Source organism: Peromyscus leucopus, chromosome 16_21, assembly GCF_004664715.2.
Source record: "Peromyscus leucopus breed LL Stock chromosome 16_21, UCI_PerLeu_2.1, whole genome shotgun sequence".
In the NCBI taxonomy this organism is placed as follows: Eukaryota; Metazoa; Chordata; class Mammalia; order Rodentia; family Cricetidae; genus Peromyscus; species Peromyscus leucopus.
In genome coordinates this window covers 3,777,639-3,802,960 of record NC_051084.1, presented here as the reverse complement: position 1 = coordinate 3,802,960, position 25,322 = coordinate 3,777,639, and positions in this window count along the sequence as shown.

Genomic DNA, 25,322 nt, shown 5'->3' with positions numbered 1-25,322 from the left:
CAGAAAATCTTAAGGAACCTTATCAGAGATATCAGTGGGTGGTATTGCCTCAAGGAATGGCCAACAGCCCTACTATATGTCAAATTTATGTGTCTTTGGCCCTAGCTCCAGTTCGAAAAGCTTTTCCAGGTGTTTATATAATTCACTATATGGATGATATATTAATGGCTGCTAAAGATAAAAAATTTGTTTTTGATGCCTTTTCTTATTTACAAGAGGTTCTTAGCTTGGCTAACTTACAGATAGCCCCAGAAAAGGTACAGGTATCTTTTCCCTATCATTATTTAGGTCATGAATTGTTACGCACGGGCATACGCCCACAAAAGATTACTCTGCGCATGGATCAGCTACGCACACTTAATGATTTCCAAATCTTTCTGGGAGATATTCAATGGCTTCGGCCCACTTTAAAAATTCCAACAGGTCAGCTTCGCCCCTTGTATGATGTCTTAAAGGGCGACCCTGACCCTTCATCTCCCCGTAAATTAACAGCTGAAGGACGTGTAGCCCTACAACATGTGCAAGAGGCCCTGGAACAGGCTCACGTACAGTATATAGATCTTAATTCTCCCTTATTGTATTTGATATTTTGTTTTACTCATTCACCTACTGGAGTGTTTTGGCAAACAGGTCCTATTTTATGGGTACATTCCCCAGCTTCTCCATCAAAAATCATCACTCCTTATCCACAGGCTGTCGCTCAGATTATATTTAAGGGAATCAAGACCAGTGTTCAAACTTTTGGTAAAGAGCCAGATATTGTGGTGACCCCATACACCCAGTCTCAAATAGCATGGTTGCAAGCTAATGATAATGATTGGGCCATATTGACATGCTCCATGCAGGGTCAGTTTGATACTCACTACCCCTCCAATGATGTGTGTCAATTTTTTAAATTGCATCCTGTTATATTTCCCAAGATAGTACAAATGACTCCTATTCCTCAGGCCCGTGTGGTATTTACTGATGGCACTTCACGTGGTTTTGCTGTGGTGGTTTCTGGTAACATAGTAAAGAGAATAAAGGTCCAGGGCACTTCTGCCCAGGTGGCAGAGGTACAGGCGCTGTTGCTTGCTTTACAGATGTTTTCTGATGAGAGTGTAAATATTTATACTGATAGTCAATATGTGGCACATGCCATTATGCCTTTGGAAACAACAGCCTACATACCATCCATTTCTTCCATTCATGAATACTTATTGCAAGTGCAAGGACTTATATGGTCTCGCTCACATAACCTTTATGTGGGCCATATTAGAGCTCATACTCAATTGCCTGGACCTCTAAGTGAAGGTAATCAGAGGGCTGACGCCATTACTCGTATGGCTGTCACATTAGTCTGTTCTGCCTTTGATAAGGCTACTCAGTTGCATCAGCGTTATCATCTTAATGCTGGATCTCTCCGATATCATACAGGCATAACCCGGGAACAAGCTATCCAAATAGTTAAATCATGCCCTATTTGTGTGGAATTTTTACCTGTTCCTCATTTGGGAGTTAATCCTCGAGGACTTTTACCTAATCATGTGTGGCAGATGGACGTCACGCACGTGCCTTCCTTTGGAAAATTACAATATGTCCATGTGTCTATTGATACATATTCTTCTCTAATTTTTGCTTCTGTCCATTCAGGGGAAAAGGTTAAGGATGTAAAAAATCATTGTTTTCATGCTTTTGCTTACATGGGAGTGCCAAAATGCATAAAAACTGATAATAGTCCCGCCTACAGTAGTACGGGATTTTCAAAATTCTGCCAAGATTTTTCTATTGTTAATAAGACTGGTATTCCTTATAATCCTCAAGGGCAGGCTATAGTAGAACGCTGCCATCGTACCTTAAAAACTTATATTGCTAAAGTAAAAAAGGGGGAGTTAGGGGCTCATCTTTCCTCTCCACATTCTATTCTTTCCCTTGTTTTATATATTTTAAATTTTTTATCGGTGGATTCTGCTGGAGTATCTGCTGCAGATAAGCACTGGAGGGCTCCTGTTGCAAATCATCCTCTGGTGCAATGGAAAGATCTTTCTACTGGCACTTGGAGGGGACCCAATCCGGTGTTGGTGTGGGCCCGGGGATCTGTTTGTGTCTTTCCACAGGACAATGAAGTTCCTCTCTGGGTTCCTGAACGCTGTGTGCGCCCTGTGGCTGCTGCTGAATCCCAACATGGCAGAGACCTATTGGGCCTTCATAAAAAACTCTCCCCTTCTGATGCCAATGGGGATTGAGAGCCCAATACGGCCAGCCTTGGCAAACATTATTGTAAGCCTAGGAACTGTAGCCATGTGGTTGGATTCCTCAGAAGGTAATGTATGGTAACTTTTTTCAAAAAACATTGAGAATGTACCACACCTTGGAGATTAAGGATAACTCTGAAGGTCAATGAACTTCAGTTGTAAACAGTAGCATACCAGCTAAGCCTTTTTTGCATTTTGCGACCCCCTCAAGCTGGTGTAGTACCTACTTTTCAGGAATGGCTCTGTGCAACATTTATTTGCCTCCTGAAATTCATCTAGCCTTTTTGAAGATACCTCAAAATTTGTGAGCCTGAATATAGCCATTATTGAGGCCATTAGTTCTGCTCCTTGTTTGCTGTTTTTGTTTTCTGTTTTCTTTGTTTCTCAGTTGTTCTCTTACAGACCTGCCAGCCTAAGTAGTGCTGGGATCAAGAAAAATGGGCCTTGGTGGTTCGTGTTCCTGGAGCTGTGTCCATGCCAGTGGACCGTGGCAGCTAGACACAGATGATGCTCGCACGCTCCAGAAGAGACTCTGACATCGCTGTTGCCGTTGTTGCTGTTATAGCAGTGGTGGCCACTGCTGCTATTGTTTCTGGGATTGCTATTTCATATTTGGTTACTACAGCTAGCACAATGGAGACCCTGGCAGCAAAAGTAGCTACCACAGTTAGTTAATCTTTCTTCTTATTGGGCATGACAAATTTAATTCCACTTTTATACATTATAATTGGCTTTGAAAGTTGTAAAATTATTAAAACTCAAGTTCCATTTGCTTATGGGATACCACCTTACAAGGACTCCAATTTGCAGTAAGGCTCGTTTAAGAAGGGAATGGTTCAATTGCCTTTAGCCTCCTGGCTATGGGTGGGTTCGGACTTCTGTTGGTCTTTTCTGTGTCGCACAGATTGCAAGCCCAGTGCCACTTTGAAATCTTTGGCAGCAGTCACTCTACAGCTCACATGGTTGAGTCTGTATGATAATGAGTATTCAGAGACGGGTAATGCTTGGGGGGCTGCCACCAACCTAAGACAGAGCACTTGTGTGGCCTGGGCAAGTGTCTCTATGACGGGTAAGGTGGTCTGCTGGTCCCACGCAACCTAAGTCAGAAGCTCATTTAATAAAAAGGGGGGAACTGTGGGCGCCATGGGCCCTGGCCCCCGGCCCCCGACTGGGAGTGGCTGCAGCCTTGCTTGCTTGACCTTGATCAGATGTCCTCCCTATTCGGATTCCCTGCCGGTATCCACCCTTCTGAATGCTTAAGGGAAGTTCCTCGTTGTGTATCCTGCATTTTGGGCAGTTAACTACTTAGATGCAAGAATATAGAACATTGAGTCTGGAATGTGGACCATTGACAGTGAACTTCTGCCCTCCGGGGGTTCCTCCATTTGTGCTGTAAGCCTGTACGTATTTAAGGTTTCTTCCCTCTTTCAATAAACGGCATTCGACATCCAATCGTAAAAAAAAAAAAAAAAAAAAAAAAAAAAAAAAAAAAAAAGTGTTTCTAGTCTCAGTTTCAGTTCCGTACACATGCATACACTTTTTGCTTTTTTAGGCCTGACCTTAGATCTCCTCACCTCTAGGAATCCTTCCCTTTGGTAACCCTATTGTGTGGCACCTCTTAGCAAAGCACAACTCATCCGTGGAGGTATATTAACTTTCTTTTCGCTAAACCCTCAGAGATGAGCCCAGGAGGAACTGTCTCCTCCACTAGCTCCTGTACCTGTAGACACATTGTGACCACTTAGAAATACCTGTTAGATGGCAACCGGAGGGGTGAAGGAGCGGAGTTAGGATTCAGAGCCACTTCGGGCAACCCAGGAGCGAGTGCTGCTAACCTTATGCTATGCAGTGTGAAGTGTGATCTTGAGTCTTCTAGTGAGTGTCAATGAAGGCCTTACAAGATATAGAATCCAAGATGGGTTCTATTTTATCTGAGAATTCATCTGTGGATGCCTGGTTCCTACAGAGCGAGAGTCTCCTCTAAGTCACAACACAAATTCTTTCCCACAGCATCTCTCCCCGTGGCACACACGACTGAAAAAGGCTTCTTTAACTTTTACCTTAATGCTTTTTCCTCTTTTATTCTGCCTACAAGTGACATTTCCTTTCTTAAACCACCACACCTCTAATGGACATTGGTGTGGCTCTTCATTCTCATGGTATGTGTCACTATAGAATGCTGGCTGCTTCATCACTTGAAATGTAGATATGAACTTCATGGGGATGTCCAGAGTTAGCTTGTGAGAAGAGATCACTTCACTTGTGGACTGAGGTATTTTCCCTCTTTAGCTCTTCAGACATTGTGAACTGGGGTTTCATTTAATGTCGGGTGTACGTGTTTGCAACAAATAAAAGCTATTTCCTACTCTTATTGTTTCATAGCCCTGGCCAGGCATGTCAGAGGCCATTTTATTGTGGCTGCAGAGCTGTGACCATGGCTGCCTAAACCATGTGATATACATTCTCTGTTCTGCTTTTATAGGGCAGCTGTTTCTCGGAGGATCAAGCTCAAGTATCCTGAGTGTGAATTATGAGTCCTAATCAACTTGGTCATGCTTTGTGGTCTGGGAACAGCCAGAGTGTTTCCCATTTATGATTTGAGAGTGCACTTTGTGCAGCCCATGGAGCAATTAGCCAGTCTTTGAAATGGATACCCTGCAAATACATATAGTCCTTGGAGAGCTGTCACAATGTCTTGTCATGGGATTGGAGACCAAAAAGTGGGCCCATTGACAAATGCCTTAGTTTTGGCTAGCAGATATGCAAGCCAGAGGAAAACTGAAGTCAGAGAGAGAAAAGAAAACTTTCAGCTAGATGAGAACATGAAGATATTTTTGCTGTCCCTTACAACAGTAATGTGTGAAAGACCCCAGACCATGAGCACTTGAAGTTAGAAGGACATGCTATCTTGTAGTTTTCCTAAAATACAATGGTGTCTCTAAATCTAGCAGTTCTGTGTGAAAGAGATGATGTCCTGCAAATTTTTTAGGTCTGAAGGAAAACTTACACCAAGATAAAGTAAGCATTTTTATTTTGGGTATATTTTTACACTTTTTCTTTAAAAGATATATCAAAATGATAGTCACTTAGTTCAAGGTTGACCAGTGTAGTTACATTTTTATCATTTGACAATTTCATACATGCATATATGTATGCTTTAATGAAACCTATCCCCTATTTTGTCTCCTCAAATTTCTCTTTCCTATTCTACCATGTTTCTTCCCTCCCAACGTCATATGCTCTATTTTTTTAACTCACTAAGTCCACTTAGTGTTGTCTGTGTGTGCATGAGTGTAGCATGAGTTTACTGTAGCATAAGTAGCCTCTAATGGACTACAACCCTGAAGAAAACCAACTTTCCAACCAAACAGAAGCTATCACTTGCCAATAGTTCCTCAGCTAGGGGTCATCTCCCCGCTTTAGATGGCTTGGCGTTTTATAGGGCTTCTGTATGCAGTTACAGCTGCTGTTAGGTCATATGTCTGTGTCATCATCATGTCTAGAAAATATTGTTCCATTGCAGATGTCTACTAGTTCTGGCTCTTACAGTCTTCCTCTCCCCTCTTCCATGATGATCTTCAAGCCTTGTGAGGAAGGGACTATAATATAGCTGCCTCATTTAGAGTTAAGACTCTAAAGCCTATTATTTTCTGTATATTGACTACTGTTAATATCTGTCTTAATTACTATATTCTGGGAAAAGAATCTTCTCTGATGAGGGTTGAGAGATGCATTAGTCTATTGCTATAAAGAGAACAGATTGTGGCAGTTTATCACCAAGATCACTTAACAAAATAATACTATTAGGTTCCTACCTTGCGCCCATGATCTATCGAGCTATGGGATTTCTCTTGTGTAGCTTTGTGCCTTTCCTGGAACACACTTGGTAGCCCATGCTGGCCTCAAACTCACAGAGATCCACCTGCCTCTGCCTCCCGAGTGCTGGGATTAAAGGCGTGTGCCACCACCGCCCGGCAAGCTATGGGATTTTTGTTCCAGTTGATCATAACAAAACACAAGTTCTATCTTGTAGATCTGGCCTTGAGTCCAATCAGTGAGTGACTGGTTGCTCCTATAATGCTAGTGCCACTAATTCACCAGTTAGTCTATCTTCCCAAGTTAGTTATTATTATAGCCCCACGTGTTTACAGCTGGCCAAGTGTATTGATAATGCTTTTCTCCCCAGTATCATGTATAGAATTTTTCCAGAACTAAGAAATTTAGCTATAAATTTCTTGTTGTTCCAAAATTAAACTCCAAGTATCTCTAGAGAGTTGCTCCCCATTGCCTCCCTCTCAAGACTCTAGAAAACACCTACTCATTGCTTTCTGATTCTTTATATTTATATATTATGGGTATTTCATTGAAATGGAGCCATATAGTATGTGAACTCCTGTGAGAGATAACTAAGTTGTAGAACTTGTTTTCTAAGCAGTTCATGCTGAATTGAACTGTGCGTTCTAAAGGTGCCTCAATATTACAGTTTGCCTTAAAATTTTCTTAATGTTGTGGCTGGAGAAAAAGCTTGGTGGTCAAAAGCATTTGCTGTTCTTCTAAAGGACCCAAATTCCATTCCCAGCTGAGCTTACAACTTCCTGTAAAGTGAGTTCTAATGCCCTCTTTTAGCCTCCATAGGTACCTGCACACATGTGTGCATGTGCACACACACACACACATACACACACACACACACACACACACACACACACACACAAGTACATAAATCTTAAATATTTGTGTAAATGCAGTAAACTATAGCCTGGCTTACTTATATATAAATCTGACTGTGTAACCTACTGTTGTGGCAAACGGCTGAGTTTCAGCTAATAACAAATTGTTCAAATCATACTCCAAAAGAGAGTTGCTACCTATAAGCAGCCAAGCTGCTTCTGTTCCTTATTCCCATTTTTTGTACTTTCATTTCTTGTTCCTGGCTATGAATATAATATGCCCATTTAATCATGTGTGCTTTCTGAATTATCTTTGATTGAGACTACAGCCAAACTCTAGGGTTACCAATAAAAACATTTGAATAAGATATATACTGTGTGTGTGAGTGTGTGTGTGTGTGTGTGTGTGTGTGTGTGTGTGTGTGTGTGTGTATGTATGGATGAATGTATGTGTGTAGATGCTCATGTGTGCATGTGTAGAGATTACAGAAGGATGTCTGGTGTCCCATTTTTTCACATTCTATCTTATCCCCTTGAGACTGAGTCTGAAACTGGAGCTTGCTGTATTTTAGCTAGGCTGGCTGGTGAGAAAGCCTCAGAAATTCTCCTGTGTTTCCAGCCCTTTTAGCAGAAGGGTTACAGGCCCAGGTGGCAATGTCCTGATTTGTGTGTGAATGATGGGAACCCATACTCAAGTCCTTATGCTTGTGTAATCGTTGTTCTTACATACCAAACCATCTCCCCAGGTCCCGTAAAACTGTTTGTTAAAACCTCAAATTGGCTATTATTTAAAATGAGTAGTGAAAATAAGAAAACTTAAAAATATTATGAAACTATTACAACAAAAATGTCATAGCACTTATAGCAAAACACAACTAAACCGATGGAGCAGAATGGAGAGCTCAGAAATCAACGCACACATTAATAGTTGATTGATGTGCCATGGAAGTACCAAGAACACACGGGGATGGATCAGCTTTTCTTATTAGGAAAGTGTTAGGAAAGCTGGTTATCAGCAGAAGCATGGAAGTTGACTCTTGTAGATGTAACTAACCGTCTTATTAAATAAGAAACACAGAAACAATGTAAAAGAGAAAGCCGAGAGGTCAGAGCTCAGAGCTAAAATCTCACCCTTCTGCCTTCGGTGTCCCAGCTTCCCGAAAGAGACTATATCCTGTCTGTTCGTTTCTTTTATAGTATGTTGTTCTGCCTTCTCATTGGTTGTAAACCCAAACACATGACTGCCTCGTCACTGTCTGAATGTATAGCCCCCTAGGTCTTAAAGGCATATGTCTCCAATGCTGGCTGTATCCCTGAACACACAGAGATCTATGGGATTAAAGGCGTGTGCCACCACCGCCACACTCTTGCTATGGCTCTATTAGCTCTGACCCCCGGGCAACTTTATTTATTAACATACAATCAAAATCACATTTCAGTACAATTAGAATACCACCACATTTCCCCTTTTCTATTTTAATAAAAAGAAAAAAAAGCAAAAGGTTATAACTAACAAAAGAAAAACTATATACAAAAGTACAATAACTATATACAATATATACAAGTAATAAATACCTAACCAGGTATTTGACAAATCAGAGAAATAATTCCATTATCTATCCTATTTTGGTAAATCTAAGATGTATCTAATGCACTTTCTATCCTAATTAATTTTCAACTATAACTAACTAATCTTCAACCATAACTAACTAATCTTCAACTCCCTCAGAGACCAAGAAGGGAATAATATTAGCTAACAAAAATAAAAACAGAAAGTGCATGCAAGCAACTTCCAAAAAATTTGTGAGTTGACAGAAACAGCCAGCTGCCTGGGCAGTCACCTGAGGTTTCTCCGCAGTGTTGGGGCATCATCTTCAGCCTATAGGCTTAGTGTATCTGACAGACTCATTTGTGATTTAGGATGTACACAAGGTCAACAGTTCAACCTCACATTGGGTGAGAGCAGTCCACGTACCAGAAACACCTGAATTCCACTAGTGTCCTGTCATGATTCAGGATTTTAAATTCTGGAAATTGCTGACAGTTTTTTAATTCAGCTGTTCATTCTTCTTGGCTGTGTATATATGGCTTCATCTCAGCATCCCCTTCTTCTCCACATCCCTCTATTAAATGCCAGTCTACTTTCGAGAGGCATGAGCTTTTAGCTGCTGTTCCATTGCACAACAGAAGCCATCGGCCCTCTGCCTGTTAAGCTGCCTTCGAAGAAAAGGGCACCGTACCTTTTCCAGATGCGAAGGCCACTTCAGGGATGGTGCCATATTGTCCTGGTCTCAGAAGATGCCTTTTGATAAAGCCATAACCACACTTGTTTTGGCAAGAATCAGTAGTCCCTTGTTTCGTGTTCTGTCTGTCCATTTTGTCCTGTTGATTCGAGGATACTTTGTTGTCCAGTGGCTAACTTTTGCCACAATGAAAGTTGACCCCATATGCAGTTTCTTCAATGCCCATATTTTCTCTGAAGTAGATTGGTACTGCCAGGAGCCGACATGTCTCAAAAAAGAAAAATTTTCTAAGTTATTAAAACATTTTAAATGCCATATTCTGTAGATCTCTGAAGGGTTTGAAGATGACCTGTCTAAAACATCTCTGCTCAATTTTTAAAACATATCTAATATGACTACAAGTTCTATTGTAATGTCTAACTACTAACTTTCATTTCTTTATATCCTAATAGTTGGTAATAATAACATTCAAGGATCAGAAATTTGCATTACATTGTTAAATGAATGGTATAAATACAATTAGAAATATACATATAGCATTTTCTAACAATATCAGTTTCAAATTTGTATACAATATAAAACAATCCAATCCAATGTAAAGTATTTAAAACTAGTAATTGTCTTTTTCTTTTCTTCCTTTCTTTTCCTTCCTTTTTTTTGTTTAAATAAGAACCTTAAATCTAATCTCCTTTGCTTAGCCTTTTTTCTAACCCTTGACAACAACTTGTAACCAACCCCCTAAATACTGAAAATTATCCCAGACCCAAAACCCATTAAAAAGACCAAAAAACCACCCGCCCCACACCACCTCTTTGGGAATGTGGGTGTCGTATTCTTAAAATTGCTTCCTGCTGGGTATGGGCACAGTTTTCTTTATCCTGAAAGAAAAATTTTAGGTTAATTGTCAAATTCTAGGAGAGGTAACTATATCCTTCATTATCCAGTCTGTGTATAATGCCAAAGTTCAGGGTTTATCTCAAGTCCTTATTCAAGTAGTCTTTGAGACTGGATCATCTCAGCTAGTCATCTCAAAATTGCTCTGAGCACCTTGTAGTTCAAAGCTGATCTGTGGATGATGTTTGTCAGCTTAATGATATTATTATTGTCCACGTGGAATTGTTGTTGTTGTGGGGCCCCATCTTCTTTCTGGAGACTTCAGTTGATGTTAGGCCTGGCCGTGATTTCCTACAGAAAACTGATAAGAGACTAGAACACAAAAACATATATATGCAGCTAGCCTTTTTTCTAGAATTAGTTAGTACTCTATATGACCATTCATACCTTAACAAAGTTTAAAGTGTATTTATATATTAATCTTGTAAATTTTGATATAAAATTTATACTTTAAGAAAAGTTTAAAGAATCAGAATAGAGTCAAAAGAGTTGAGATTAGTAATAGAATAGTCCCTTAATTAATTTTGCCTTTGTCCTGTACCATAGCAGAAGATGGCTCTTTTATTCTGGCATGATACAGGGAGTTTGCATTTTCCTTTTAACAACATGCTTGAGTTTAAAGAAGGAGAGAGCCATTCTCCAACTCCAAAGTCAGCTTTAAATTTTAATTGAACTGGGACTATTAGAAGACCAATAGTGTTAAATCTTTAGAGAAAAGCAGAAACAAACATTTAGGAAGACATAAAATTTTTTAGATAATATATACCCATACATCGTTTCATTCTGTTTCTTGGGATAGATGATTTGTCCCTTTTCTTCAGTTGTCTCATTTGTCCAGTGTTCTTCAAATTCCTTAACCTTCATTCTCCTAAAAGACAAAAACAAAAACCTTTCCCCAAGACTAATTTTGGGGATGTTTCCTTTTGACAAGTTATTATCTGATTAAATGAAAAGGCATGTGTTATTGATACAAGTTAGTTTAAATTGGATGTTCATGCTGGTTGATGAACTATCACCTCCTCTAATTAAGAGGTCTCTCTTGTTCAAATCGAACCTTTATCAATTTTGATGGTACCCATAGCTTATCTTCTCCTGTAGAAACAAAAGCAAAACCTCGTCCCCAATGTAATACATACCCTGGTTTCCATTCTGAGGTCAGAACATCCTTAAAGTATATAGGCTGATTTAATTCTGTAGTTTTTGCTATTATCCAATGTCTCTCTGCAGCTGTTGTTCCTTTCTCATTGGCATTCAGAAAATTCAAAGTTAGAAGAGCATTATGCAGTCTATTTCTGGGGGTTTTTGTTACCCATTTCTGTTTATTTAGCATATCCTTTAGAGTTCTGTTTGATCTTTCTATAACTGCTTGACCTGTAGGATTATGTGGCATGCCTGTAATATGCTTTATATTGTAATAAGCAAAAAACTGTTTCATTTTAACAGAGACATATGATGGAGCATTGTCAGTTTTGAATTGTGCAGGTATACCCATGATGGCCATAACTTCTAGCAAATGCGTGATTACAGAATCAGCTTTTTTAGAACTCAAAGCAGTTGCCCATTGAAATCCTGAATAAGTATCGATAGTGTGGTGTACATATTTCAATTTTCCAAATTCTGCAAAGTGAAACACATCCATCTGCCAGATTTCATTTCTCTGAGTACCCTTTGGGTTACATCCTGCTGGTAATGGCGTTTGATTGTAGAAGGAACAAGTAGGACATTTCTTTACTATTTCTTTGGCTTGTTGCCAGGTTATGGAAAAATCCTTTTTTAAACCTTTACTATTGACATGATTTTTTTTTTATGAAATTCTGAGGCTTCCAGCACATTTCCTATCAATAATTTATCAATCTCATCATTGCCTTGTGCTAGAGGGCCTGGCAGACCAGTATGGGATCGAATGTGAGTTATATATAAAGGATGATTCCTTTTCCTGATTGTATCTTGTAATTGAATAAATAGTGAAGTTAATTTTGAAGCATCAGGGATAAATTCTGCAGTCTCAATATGTAGCACCACTCTTTCAGCATACTGAGAGTCAGTTACTATGTTGAGAGGTTCTGAAAAATCCATTAATACCAACAAAATAGCATACAATTCTGATTTTTGAACTGAATTATATGGACTTTGAACCACTTTACTTAAATTTTCTGATTTGTAACCTGCCTTTCCTTCTTTGTTGGCATCTGTATAAAATGTATGAACTCCAGATATGGGTTTTTACCATACAATTCGAGGCAAGATCCAATCAGCTCTCTTTATAAGATCAATTCTATTGCTTTTGGGGTATTTCCTGTTAATTTCTTCCAAAAAATTACTGCAAGCTCTTTTCCAAGGTTCACTTTCTGTCCATAATTTTTCAATGTCCTCCTTAGTTAATGGTATGACTATTTCTGCTGGGTCTATGCCTGCTAATTGACGAAGTCTCAATTTTCCTTTGTAAATCAAGTCAGAGATTTTTTTCCACATAAGTTTTTAATTTTTTATTTGGTTTATTTGGTAAAAATATCCATTCCAATATAATATCTTCCCTCTGCATTAATATTCCAGTAGGAGAAAGCCTAGAAGGTAAAATAACCAAAATGCAATCCAGCTTTGGATCAATACAATCCACGTGGCCTTCATGCACTTTCTTTTCTACCAAGGCCAATTCTTTCTCAGCTTCAGGTGATAATTCTCTTGGACTATTTAAGTCCTTGTCACCTTCTAAGGTTTTGAACAAATTAGTCAGTTCATCATTTTTTACCCCAACAATAGTTCGTAGATGAGAAATGTCTCCAAATAATCTTTGAAAGTCATTAAGAGTCTGTAGTCTATCTCTCCTAATTTGCACCTTTTGGGGTCTAATTTTTTGTAGCTCTATTTTATATCCTAAATAATTAATCGAATCTCCTCTTTGTATCTTTTCAGGAGCAATTTGTAATCCCCAGCAAGGCAAAATATTCTTTACTTCTTCAAACATTATTTCTAAAGTATCTGCATTTGAGTCAGCTAGTAAAATATCGTCCATATAATGATAAATTATAGATTTAGGAAATTTTTTACGTATCACTTCCAATGGCTGTTGTACAAAGTATTGGCACAGAGTTGGGCTATTCAACATTCCCTGAGGGAGGACCCTCCATTGAAATCTTTTAACCGGTTGAGAATTATTATAAGTAGGCACTGTAAAAGCAAATCTTTCTTTGTCTTTTTCTTGTAAGGGTATTGAAAAGAAACAGTCTTTTAAATCAATAACTATGAGAGGCCATCCTTTTGGTAACAGAGTAGGCAAAGGCATCCCAGATTGTAGAGAGCCCATTGGCTGAATTACTTTGTTAATTGCTCTAAGGTCTGTTACCATTCTCCATTTACCAGATTTCTTTTTAATAACAAATACAGGAGAATTCCAAGGGCTGGTTGATTCTTCAATATGCTGAGCATTTAACTGTTCTTCTACCAGCTCTTCTAAAGCCTGGAGTTTCTCTGTTGTTAAAGGCCATTGTTGGACCCATACAAGCTTGTCTGTTAACCATTTTAAAGGTAGAGCTGTTAATGTCTTTGGAAGATCATCAGTTATTGTGCCCTTGTATAATATGGATGGCTGGTGACCACTCATTAGAACAATGTCTTCTAATATTTCTCTCAGTAACATGTGCTAGTTTATGATTTGTTTCTGAGATTGGAGAAATGTTAATCTGAGTATTCAATTGTTGCAACAAGTCTCGACCCCACAGGTTCATAGTTATGTTAGCCACATATGGTTTTAATTTTCCTCTCTGTCCTTCTGGACCTATACATTCGAGCCATCTTGCACTCTGTTTCACCTGAGATAATGTCCCAATCCCTAACAGTTGAACGTTTACCTCCTGAAGAGGCCAAGTTGGATGCCAAAATTCTGGTGCAATTATGGTAACGTCCGCACCTGTGTCTACCAGACCAGACAACAAAACACCATTTATTTTTATCTTTAATTTTGGTCTTTGTTCATTAATAGAAGTTTGCCAAAAAATTTTCTTTATGTTTTCTCCTGAATTTTCTATTCTCTCTGTTTCATCAACCTGACCAGCATGATTTATTCCAATAGGCATTTGGTTATTTAATCGCTCAAAGCAGGGATTTCCTCTATGGCTGCAGAAAGGTTTGAACTGGATTTGCACTGGGGGCCTGCGCGAGGCCCCTCTGGGAGTTTCCTGAAGACAAAGACAAAGGATTACCCTGTCTGTCCTTTGTTGATCTACATTCGTTGGTCCAGTGTTTTCCCTTACCACACCTTCTGCATACTCCAGAAGGAAGGGGCATTCTGTTGCCATTGTTCCTTGAAGAAACATTTTTTTCTAGGAATGACCTGTCTATAGTCCCTTTTCAAATGTCCTTGCTTTCCACATCCAAAACATCTAACACTCCTCAAACCTTTTGAAATTACTTCTCCTACCCACGTATCATCATGCTCATCAGCCCCAACATTAATTGTTTCTCTAATCCAATCTTCCATAGGTGCAGATCTTGCCATTAATGGCTTGATTATTCTTTTGGATGCTGCATTTGCATTCTCAAAGGCCAAAGATTCAATTATTGCCTTACCAGCTTCTGAATCCGAGACCATTCTCTTTACTGCTGAAGCCAGTCTTTGTAAAAAATCTGTAAAAGACTCTTTTGGGCCTTGCATCACCTTTGTAAATGACTCAGATTTTTTTCCTGGTTCCTCAACTCTGTCCCATGCATTCAAGGCTGCCGTTCGACATAAATTAGGGTTTGGACATCATATAAACATTGTGTTTGTACTGAAGCATATTGGCCTTCTCCAATAAGCTGATCCTGGCTAACTTGTATTCCTTTATCCCTCCATTGTTTTTCTATGTTTTTAGCCTCCTCCTTAAACCAGGTCAGAAATTGAAGTCTCTGGCTGGGTTCCAGAACACCTTGTGCAAGGTCCCGCCAGTCCTGTGGTACTATCCTATTATATGTTGACCAAGAGTTTAACATTTGCTTTACATATGGGGAATGCATGCCATAAGATACTATTGCCTCCTTAAACCTTTTTAAATCCAACATTTCAATTGGAGCCCAAATATTTTGTGTAGCCATTTGATCAGGCATCTGCTGTACGATTACAGGATAAATTAAGGGTGACTGTGTGAAAACAGGCTTTCTTTCTGTAACCTTATGATCCATAGTTGAAACAACTTCACTGTTAGTTTCTTCTGTCTGAATTTTTGCAGGTTTAACAAGTTCTTCTAAAGCTGTTATCCTGGCACTTAAATTGACTATCTTTTTAAATATTAAAATGAGAATTAGCATAGTGATAAGGTGCATAATTCCACCAATACTAATATTATATAGTTGTTCCATTGTCAGACTGCCTAAAATTTCAAACAAAAACCAATTTTCTTCCAATGTACACATAAAACCCATTTTTTTTTAATGTGGAAAAAAATCTCTTTTAGATAGTTTCCTTTAAAATATCTGATGTGTTATGACTTACCAAATCTGCATAGAACAGTAGAAATCCGAGGGGATTTTCAAAACAGCCACCTAGTGTCCCAGGTTTAAATCCAAAGAGAGAGAGAGAGAAAGAGAGAGAGAGAGAGAGAGAGAGAGAGAGAGAGAGAGAGAGAGAGAGAACAAGAAAGTGTAGCTGGCTAAAGTTTAAATGCAGCCACGTGTTCCCTCTTGTGCTGAGTCAAGGCTTGGGTCTGGCTTCCTTAAGCTCCCACCACGTGCGTTGGCTTTACAGACAGGGCCCTGTTCGGCAGGTCAGGTCTGAGTTGTTTGTAGCACCGGCTTTAAGCAAGCAGGATTTAAGCAAGCAGCTCACCGATAGTCCAGCCTGAGGTCAAGCAGACCTAGACCCAGGCTAAGAAGCCGACCGCCACCTGTCGCCACCTGCCTTGCCGGCCGCCGCCGGCCGCCGCCCTTGTGGGGAAAGTGGACCTGCCGCCAAGCCAAGCAGTTTTTAATGGATTCTTGTCACGTTGGGCACCAGATGTAGATGTAACTAACCGTCTTATTAAATAAGAAACACAGAAACAATGTAAAAGAGAAAGCCGAGAGGTCAGAGCTCAGAGCTAAAATCTCACCCTTCCGCCTTCGGTGTCCCAGCTTCCCAAAAGAGACTATATCCTGTCTGTTCGTTTCTTTTATAGTATGTTGTTCTGCCTTCTCATTGGTTGTAAACCCAAACACATGACTGCCTCGTCACTGTCTGAATGTATAGCCCCCTAGGTCTTAAAGGCATATGTCTCCAATGCTGGCTGTATCCCTGAACACACAGAGATCTATGGGATTAAAGGCGTGTGCCACCACCGCCACACTCTTGCTATGGCTCTAATAGCTCTGACCCCCGGGCAACTTTATTTATTAACATACAATCAAAATCACATTTCAGTACAATTAGAATACCACCACAGACTCTTGTCTCATACTATGTGCAAAATTCAAATAAAAAATGGTTGGGTGACATAAGTGTAAGGCTTGTGATTGTAAGGCTATTAGGAGAAAACACAGAGGAAAAGCTTCATGACATGGCCTGGTCAGTGGCTTGTTGTACAAGACCTTGAAAACACAGACAAGAGGATCTTCTACTTAATGCATTTCCCCATATTTTACGTGGTTCCATATACATGTGTATGGAACGATTTGCTAGTGGTATATATGTCAATTAATAATAGTTTTTCATCTAAATATTAAGAATTCATATTGTGTTTCTTTTATTAATCTTTGCAAAACATCACAAAATGTATCTGGCATAATTTCAGATCATGGTACACTGTTTTGGGTATTGATGTAGTCAATCTAAGTAATTAGTAATAGAAAGAAAAATTAGTATTTGACAAGATTACTTTTGTAAGATAATTATTTAATTTCTCTGAGTGGCTATTGGATGAATTGAGTAACAACATGGTTTGGTGTTTGAAAAGCATGTTAAAAAAGTATTGCTGTTCCCAATAAGGAGGACCAATTATCATCCATTTTTAAGTGGTAAACTTTCATGGTGTCTTTGATTTCTTTCTTTATCCAGTTCTAACGTTCAAGCAAACACCAATTCTCCTTTCCACATTTGCAGAGAATTTTTAAAATACTTTTTTTCTGTAATACATTGAATTTTTCTTAATTTTAATTCTCTGTTATTTCTTTTCTGGATTACAAAACGACCTTCCAGTTTCATTATTTTATTCTTAATTTCAAATATTTGTATATCAAATTTTCTTTATTCTTGAGAATTCCATGCATGCATACAATGAACTTGATCATATTCTGTCCCTTGTTTCCCCCTCTTATGTCCCTCAACTTGTGGACGTTGCTTTTCCCCTCCCACCATTTCAATTCCAAGGCTGGAAATCATGTCATTATTTTGGCAGCAAGAACGTTTACCTGAGGCATTTTGCCATCCCCAGGAATCACACTGTTAGGTGACATGTTGGGTATTTGTTTATGCTGTTGTTGTCAGACTGTATAATACTTGAAGACAGGGATTGTGGCTCATTCGTTATCCATTACCCAGTATGTGGTTCATCATATCTTTTGTGAGTAAAATGTGACACTGAGTTTTGTTGATGGTTTATGGGATGTTAGGCAAGCTTAACTGGCCCTGGGAGGCCAGGGATCAAAGTTGTAGTACACGAGAATTTTTCTGTGCTTCTTGATCATTTGATTGGAATTGTATCTATCTAGGGCTACAGGCAAAATGCCAGAATACTTTTGTTTGAATGTGCAGTGGGAGTAGTAATAGTTATATTCATTTTCTCCATTGAGGCTAGTCAGACTACATCCTCCCCAGTGTCTGGCCTTGAACACCCATTTAATTATCTTTCTGTATTGTGAAATCCTGTAAAATGTAAGAGTTGGCTAGTCACATTCTGTGCTAGATGCCTAACCTCAGTTTATGAAACACAAGGGCAGAACTGAATGCAACAACCCTAAAAGAAACTCACGCAGTGAAACCAATCTTATTCCCAGGTGGCCCAGTGGCTAAGTAAGTGTGTGTGTCTGTGGTCTTTGAATCAACCACTGGCCAGGAGAGGGTTTTGCAGACCATCTTACTACACAAGCACCTATTGCTCTTACTCAATATCCTACTAGCTCCAGACATTTATTGGACTTTTTTGTAGTTATTTTCTTCCTAGATAATTGACCCCTCTCTCATTTTTTTCTATCATCATTGTATATAGTTCTCTAAAGATACTCCTATCTTTATTTATGCATTGAGATTGTTTTCAAAAGTTCTACGGGTTGTCTGTAGTGTGGAATCTTACATAATTAAATAGTTCAACTGATATTGTTATGAGAATCAAAGTTAGTTATCTTTTTTTATTAAGGAAGTTTTTATTCACTTTACATACCAACCACAGATCACCCTCTCTTCCCTCCTCCAGCCCCTCTAGCCTTCCCTCACAACCCATACCCTGTTCCCTCATCCAATAAGATAAGGCCTCCCATGGCGAGTCAGCAGAGCCTGGTACATTCAGTTTAGTCAGGTGAGGTATCACACCGTAGGTAGCGGTCTCCAAAAAGCCAGTTCATGTACCAAGATGGATCCTGATCCTACTGCCAGGGGCCCCGTAAGCATATATCTTGCTTATGCAGAGGGCCTAGTCTAGTCCCATGAAGACTTCAAAACAGCTGTGGAACCTTCATGGGACTGGACTAGACCCTCTGCATAAGTCATTTATCTTTTAACAATGAAATTGTCTGGGCAGTGGAGCCCCATGCCTTTAATCCCAGCACTCAAGAGGCAGAGGCGGGCAGATTTCTATGAGTTCGAGGCCAGCCTGGGCTAATAGAGCTAGTTCCAGGACATCTTGGGCTGTTACAGAAAGAAACCCTGTCTCAAAAACAAAACACAAACAAATAAAAAGAATGAAACTGTCTGATGTGTCTCTTTTGCCAATAAGTAGTGTATTCTTGGTGTTAGTGATATTATCATATAAACTAATAAATTATCCTTGCTACATAAACATAATTGTGTTATTGATATCTCTGTTCCCCAACAAGAGTTTATGCTCCTGTACCATATGCAAATCTTGGAACAATAAACATGGTTATACGTGGCATTGTTCTGCAGTCTCCAAACTCATCTGGAGAATGTATATTGTTATAACTGACTCAATGCAAAAGCAAATATATTAGAAAATTTTAGTTAAGGCTGATAAAAACAGTTTAGCACTAAATCAATGGCCATTTACCCTAGCAGATGCAGTAGTCTGTGGTTAGTGTGTCTGGTCCAGAGGTAGGCCTGGATTCTATAGGTGTTGGTGTCATTGGCGATGGGTCCCTCCCCTGTCTCGGTTGTGCCTTTTAGTAAACACATTTCTTTGGTGATAAGAGCTCTCATTTCCTAGGAGAAGATAAAGCTGTCTTTCTCCTCAGTGCTCCCTACTGAATGGACACAGAGCTTTAATCTTCTCGTGGGAATCTGAGGATGTCAATCAGAGAATGTTACATCCAGTCAGTTCAGAGGAAGGAGAATGTCTTCCCACATCAGTTGCTGACTGTTTCCCAGAGGATGCATCCAGTTATTTTAGTGAGTCATGGAAATCCCTGGAGGCATCATACATTTCTCAGTTTTGTGCTTCCCTCCAGTACTCTGCTCTGTCCAGAGAGAATTAAGGTGGAGAGCAGTAGAGTGATGAGAATTTAAAAGGAGGAGAGTGTTCTGGAACAAAAACATCTGTGGAAAAGGGCCAAGTCATGAAGTCACCAGTGTTATGCAATGATGCAGCTTTGGGTAAATCATCTAGTCACAGTAAGCCTTGATTTCTTTATCAGTATATTCATGGAAACGTATCCCAGTTTTTTCCCCCCTAAAAACTCAGAATGAGGAGATAAAAAGTTCAACAAAAGTGTGCACTATTATTTTTATGTATTTTGTATTTATTTTAGAAAGTATCAAAGGCAGCTTACACAGATGTGCCAATGTTCTGGGTCATTTGACTCTTCCCAGGTGTCACTCAGGGACTAGTTACTTAGCTGAGTTCCTTGGTCTTAACTGAAATGGGTGGTCTTACTGAAGAGTTCCTGAAGGGAGAGTGAGTTAGTCCCACTTTCCTCTGCTGCTTTCTTAACTCCAGATTAGTAAGTACAAGGATCCAGGACCTTCCAAAGGATTTCTTTGTTTTGCCTTTTGCAATGATTTTGCACATTTATGTAACTGAGACAGGCTCTACCTACAAATGTCTATGTGCCTCACTTTATTTATGTGTCAGATTGGGTGTATATTCCACATCTTCCTATCTTAAGGGGAAACAATGAAGTCACATATCAGCAATGCTTTGAAAAGTGGAAAGCTGCATTTCCACAATAATTATTTCTCATGGTCTTTAAGCTTAAAATAATGCTAGGCAGATATGAGGCACACAGTAAGTAACTGCTGAATGAATTAAATAATTCAAATCATGAAACTGTTCAATTATGTTTGAATAACAATAGTTGATGCTCAAATAACATAGCTGATTGAGTCCTTCACCATGATGACTAGACAACAGAATCCATGTAATTGCATCTGTATGGCCTCCAAATGGGAAGAATCACCGAAGTGCTTCTGTGTGGCTTATAAATGGGAAGGATCACATAACTGTATCCATATAGCCTTGAACTCATTATACTCTTTCTTCTGGATGATACAAGTCAATGAACAAGGGTTTATCTTTTGTATTTATGTATGCATAGCAGGGGTTTCTCGTCACTGGCACTATTGACATTTTAGTCAGTACATATCTTTTGTATGGGGACTGTTCTGTGTAATGTAGGGTATTTAGAAATGTCTTTGATCTCTACCTAGTTAATGCCAGAATCGACAATCACCACTGAGTTGTGAAGCTGAAAATACAAAATTCATTTTTGGTTGAAAATACTAAGAATACAGGTGGATATGTAAGAAAAATCCTACTAGAAATCAACTATGACTATATTCAAGCCATGTATTTGTTGACTAGTTCATTTCTGGGACAATGACTTATAGGTCACCTACTAGATACCAAGGTTTATGTCAAATACAAGCTAGTGGATTTCAGCATAAAACAGCTGTCTACAACATGAGGTCATGTACATCTATAATAGAATTAAGAACATACTGCTATGAGAACAGAGATTAAGTGTGTCTTAAGAAGTGGGTGGTTTTGGAAAGATTCTCTGTGGACCACAGGAAGGGTTCCAGAAGTAATCACTTATTTGAATTTTCCCAGCTTTGTACATTTCCTAAACAATCAACCACTTGTTCATGTTACTGCACATTTAAAAAATTCTGAGGATCTGCTTATTTCTCCAGTTCTCTTTTTGGGTGGGATGAGCTTTCTGAGTTTGGAAAGTGGTAGAGACACTATTTTAAAAGCACTGAAGTAAGAACATCACATGCTGTACCGATGATTAAAACACACAGTCTCGGACCTCCAGAACTTAGAGTCTGAACCAAAACAAAACAACAAAACAAAACTTTAATCTTTTGCCTTAACTTCTTATCATGCTGAGTGAAAAATGTTTTTTTTTTCTCTATGCCTCAGTTTTCTTAGCTGTAGGCAGGGTATGGTGATCTCCAAATTTCAGTATCTGTCTTTTCATTTCTCCATAGATCTTACATTCCCTATGAGATCACTACTTTCTTAGAAAGTGAAAAATTGCTGCTTCTTTGAGGAATGAAATCAATGCAAAAGCCATCTAGTTTACAAGTCCTGGTGGGTGAGAAGTGATATAGCTTCCTTGGGGAAGACACCTTTGCCCTTTTAGAAAGAGTTGGAAAGTAAAGAGTTTAGAGGAATGAGAGATAAAGACCGTTGGGTTTTGAAGATACTTCTGAAGTACTTGGATTTGCTTCTGGAGCATTACATCAGTCTTATGAAATTCCTTTCTTGCACTGGGTTTGTGGCTAAAAGCTTTGTGTGGCAGAATGTATCCAGGCTGTGACTTGTATGTCGTTTCCACCTACCCAGCTTTTCTCCCCAGCATGAGGCTTGACCCTATCTTTCTTCGAGGACAACTAACTGCATTACAAACTTATGCTCAAGTAATGTAGTTTTATCCACCAATGAGACTGAAGTGTGAAATTACACTAACCAATGAATTTATCATACCAACATGGAATTTAGAAAAGTGAAACTTTCTCAATGGCCCTTATGGTAAAATCCTATTAAAAATAGAATGTAGGAATCGTTAAAAATGATATTAGTGTTAGAAATGAAGGGCATGTTACTTTAGTGTGAAGGATCAAAAGAGGCTACAGAAGATCTGAGATGTCAATAATGTTCAATTTCATGGTACAAATACTGGTTACACATATTTGTTCAGTTTGTGAAATTCCATTAAAATAAATACTTATTTATTTTATATTTATATTTATTTTAATACATGATTTCTACACCTTTCTATATGTATGTTTTTTTCCTTGATAAAATGCTATTCACACTTGGAGGATGTGTGAGCATAAAACCACCCTGGGCTACATAACATTGTGTCAACCCAAACCAAAATGTGAAAAATGCCAGAAAACCCAAAGCTGCAAACAAGCAAAAACTGGACATTATGAATGTCTCAATGTGGCAAGAAAAGCTATGACTTCATAAAAATATGAACATCTTTGAAAACACTTGCTTGAGAAGGGGAAGGGAGAATTGGGACATGAAACATGTACAAAGAATATCCACCAGCGTGAGCTTAGACTCCTGGCCACTAGCTCAAGTGAGAACCCTGACATGGGCTCAGCAAGTTGCTAAAGAGAGCTTGTAAGGGCTTGCCTGGAATTCTAATCAAAATTTTTGTTGTTGTTGTTGTTGTTGTTGTTGTTGCTTGCTTTTTTTTTAATGTTATAGTTTGCAATCTTTCAATTCTATTATCCCAGCAGGAAATACTTTTCAACTCTGACACAGTGATGAATAGGAAAAGCAGGCAAAGGTAAACACACAGATGTCATCAAGAAACAGTTTTAAATATTGGTTTAAAAATCTCTCTTTCACCGCAGACTCTGTGAGGACGTCATCTGTATGCTAGTTACTCTTCAACCACTAATGGTTCTTTACCTCCAAGAATGACAAAGTGGATAAATGAGTGGACAAGTTGAGGAAGGAGACTGAATGAATGAATTGAGGAAGGAGAAGACAGACTTAGGAGTGTTATTGCATTTATTCCATCAGTCCAATACATTTCTTTTTAGTTTTGTTTTTCCATAAGCTAACAAACACAGAAAAAAAATCATATACACACACGAAAAAAATCACATCTATTTGCTTATGTACCATAATATATGTGTGTATGTATACACATTCCTCCCACAGACAACTCACTTGGCCTGCAACTTTAGGGACCTTTATGTCCCTAATTATAGCTTATGTTACAGGCTACACAGAAGCACTGCTGATCCCAGCTCTGGCATGGCTCCTGTTTAAACAGACTTCCCAGAAATCTCAGGCAGCTTGCCATGGTAAGGAAACAATTTACGTCAGATTTTGAGCAGGGGAATCCGTCAGGGTTGGGGAGGAAGGCGGAGGCGAGCTGTTAAAGGTAGTAAGAGGGAGGCTTTTCATGGGCCCTACAGCTGATCATTATTTCCAGAAGAAGGACAAAGTGGCTATTCTTCTGCTTTGGCTTGCCATTGCCTTGACTACTTGGTTTTGAAATCCAATGGCTGCCTGAAGATTCCTTTGGGGATCAAATGAGTCTGGAGAGGATGCTGAGGACTGGTTTTGCTAGTTCTCTTGATGGCTGCCCATAGTTAAAAGATTTCTTTGTATTAATTATGGATGGTCTTTTATGTTTTCTGTAGTTCAAAGACGGGGAATGAAATGACCTCAGAAAAGATTTATTCAGAGTTCTTTCTATTTGAGGCATTATCTATATATCAAAACACCATTCTCCAGTTAAATAAATAAATGTTTATTTAATGTGACAGATATTGCTATCATTGCCCTAAATGTTCAAGTACCCTTCATTTTCCAATTAGTAGGAGTCTCGTGGGGTTTTTGTTTTGAAGTAAACAATGAATTCTCTTTTATTTTAGTTGGAAAAAAATTTTTGATAGTGTATTCTGATCACTTTTCCCCTCCACCAACTCCTCCTAGATCTTCCACGCTCATCCAACCCCACACCCTCTCTTTCTCTCTATCTTATAAAAAAAGGGCCAAGCTGCAGTGCAGGGCCATGTCTAGGTCCATAGCCCTATTGCACCAAGAGTCTGTGTTATCTGTGGCTCCTGTTACCATCAAAGGCTGTGCTGATGCCAAGGGTCTGATGCCACCTGGGACCATGATGGTGTCCTAGAGCCACACTGCCACTGGGGCCATACTGATCTGAGTGGTTTATGCTGCCACCTGGTTGCTAATGAGGCCATGTCTGGGTCCGTGGTCCTACTGCAGCCAGGGTCTGTGTTGAGGTCTATGGCCCATGTTGCCAGCAAAGGCCATACAGATGTTCAGGGTCTAGGCCACAACCTGTGGCCATGTTGGCAGCCAAGGGCCATGCCACTGCCAGGGCCATGCCAACCTGAGTGGCCTGCTCTGCCACCTGGGGCCATGGGGCCATCCAGACAGGGCTGCTGCCAGGAACTCTAATAGATGTCTTGGTCTATGATCCTACAGCATCCAGGGTCTGAGTTGATCTCTGTGGCTCCTGTTGCCAACCAGGGCTGTGCGGATACCTGGGGTCTGGCCAGCCACCTGAGACCATGTCGGTGTACAAGGGTCATGCTGCCACCAGGGCCATACTGATCTAGGCAGCCTGTGTTGTCACCTGGAATCATGATGAGGACCAGGCCTCAGTTGCTGCCTAGGCCCATGTCTGGGTCCATAGCCCTGAAGCAGCCAGGGTCTGAGTTGATATCCCTGGTTCATGTTACCACTGAAGGTTATGTGAGTGCCCCAGGTCTGGTCAGCCACTTGAAATCATCTTGGTGTCCAGAAGCCAAGCTGCTTCTGGGGCTATACTCAACTAGGTGACCTTCACTGCCACCGGGGCCATGGCTATGTCTGGGCTGAGCTGCTGCCTAGGGCCATGTCTGGATCCCACCTGCTGTGGCTGGGGTCTATGTCCATGTCCATGGATGCTGTTATGACAGAAGGGCCTAAGAACCAAGTGTGTTGAAATCTGAGGGCCATGCTGAGTAGGCCCTACCCTTCCTTGGCCCTGAGATAGCTGGCCCTTCCCCCTCACTGGACACTGCAGCAAGAGAGCTGGGTCCATCCGTCATGGAAGAGCTTGCCCTCCACATTAGGCAGAGATGGCTCCATCCCTTACTACTGAGTGTAAAGAGCTGGCCCTTTCAGCATGGGCTTAGAAGAACTGGCTCTGCCCCTCCCCTGAGGTGGGCAGTCCCAGTA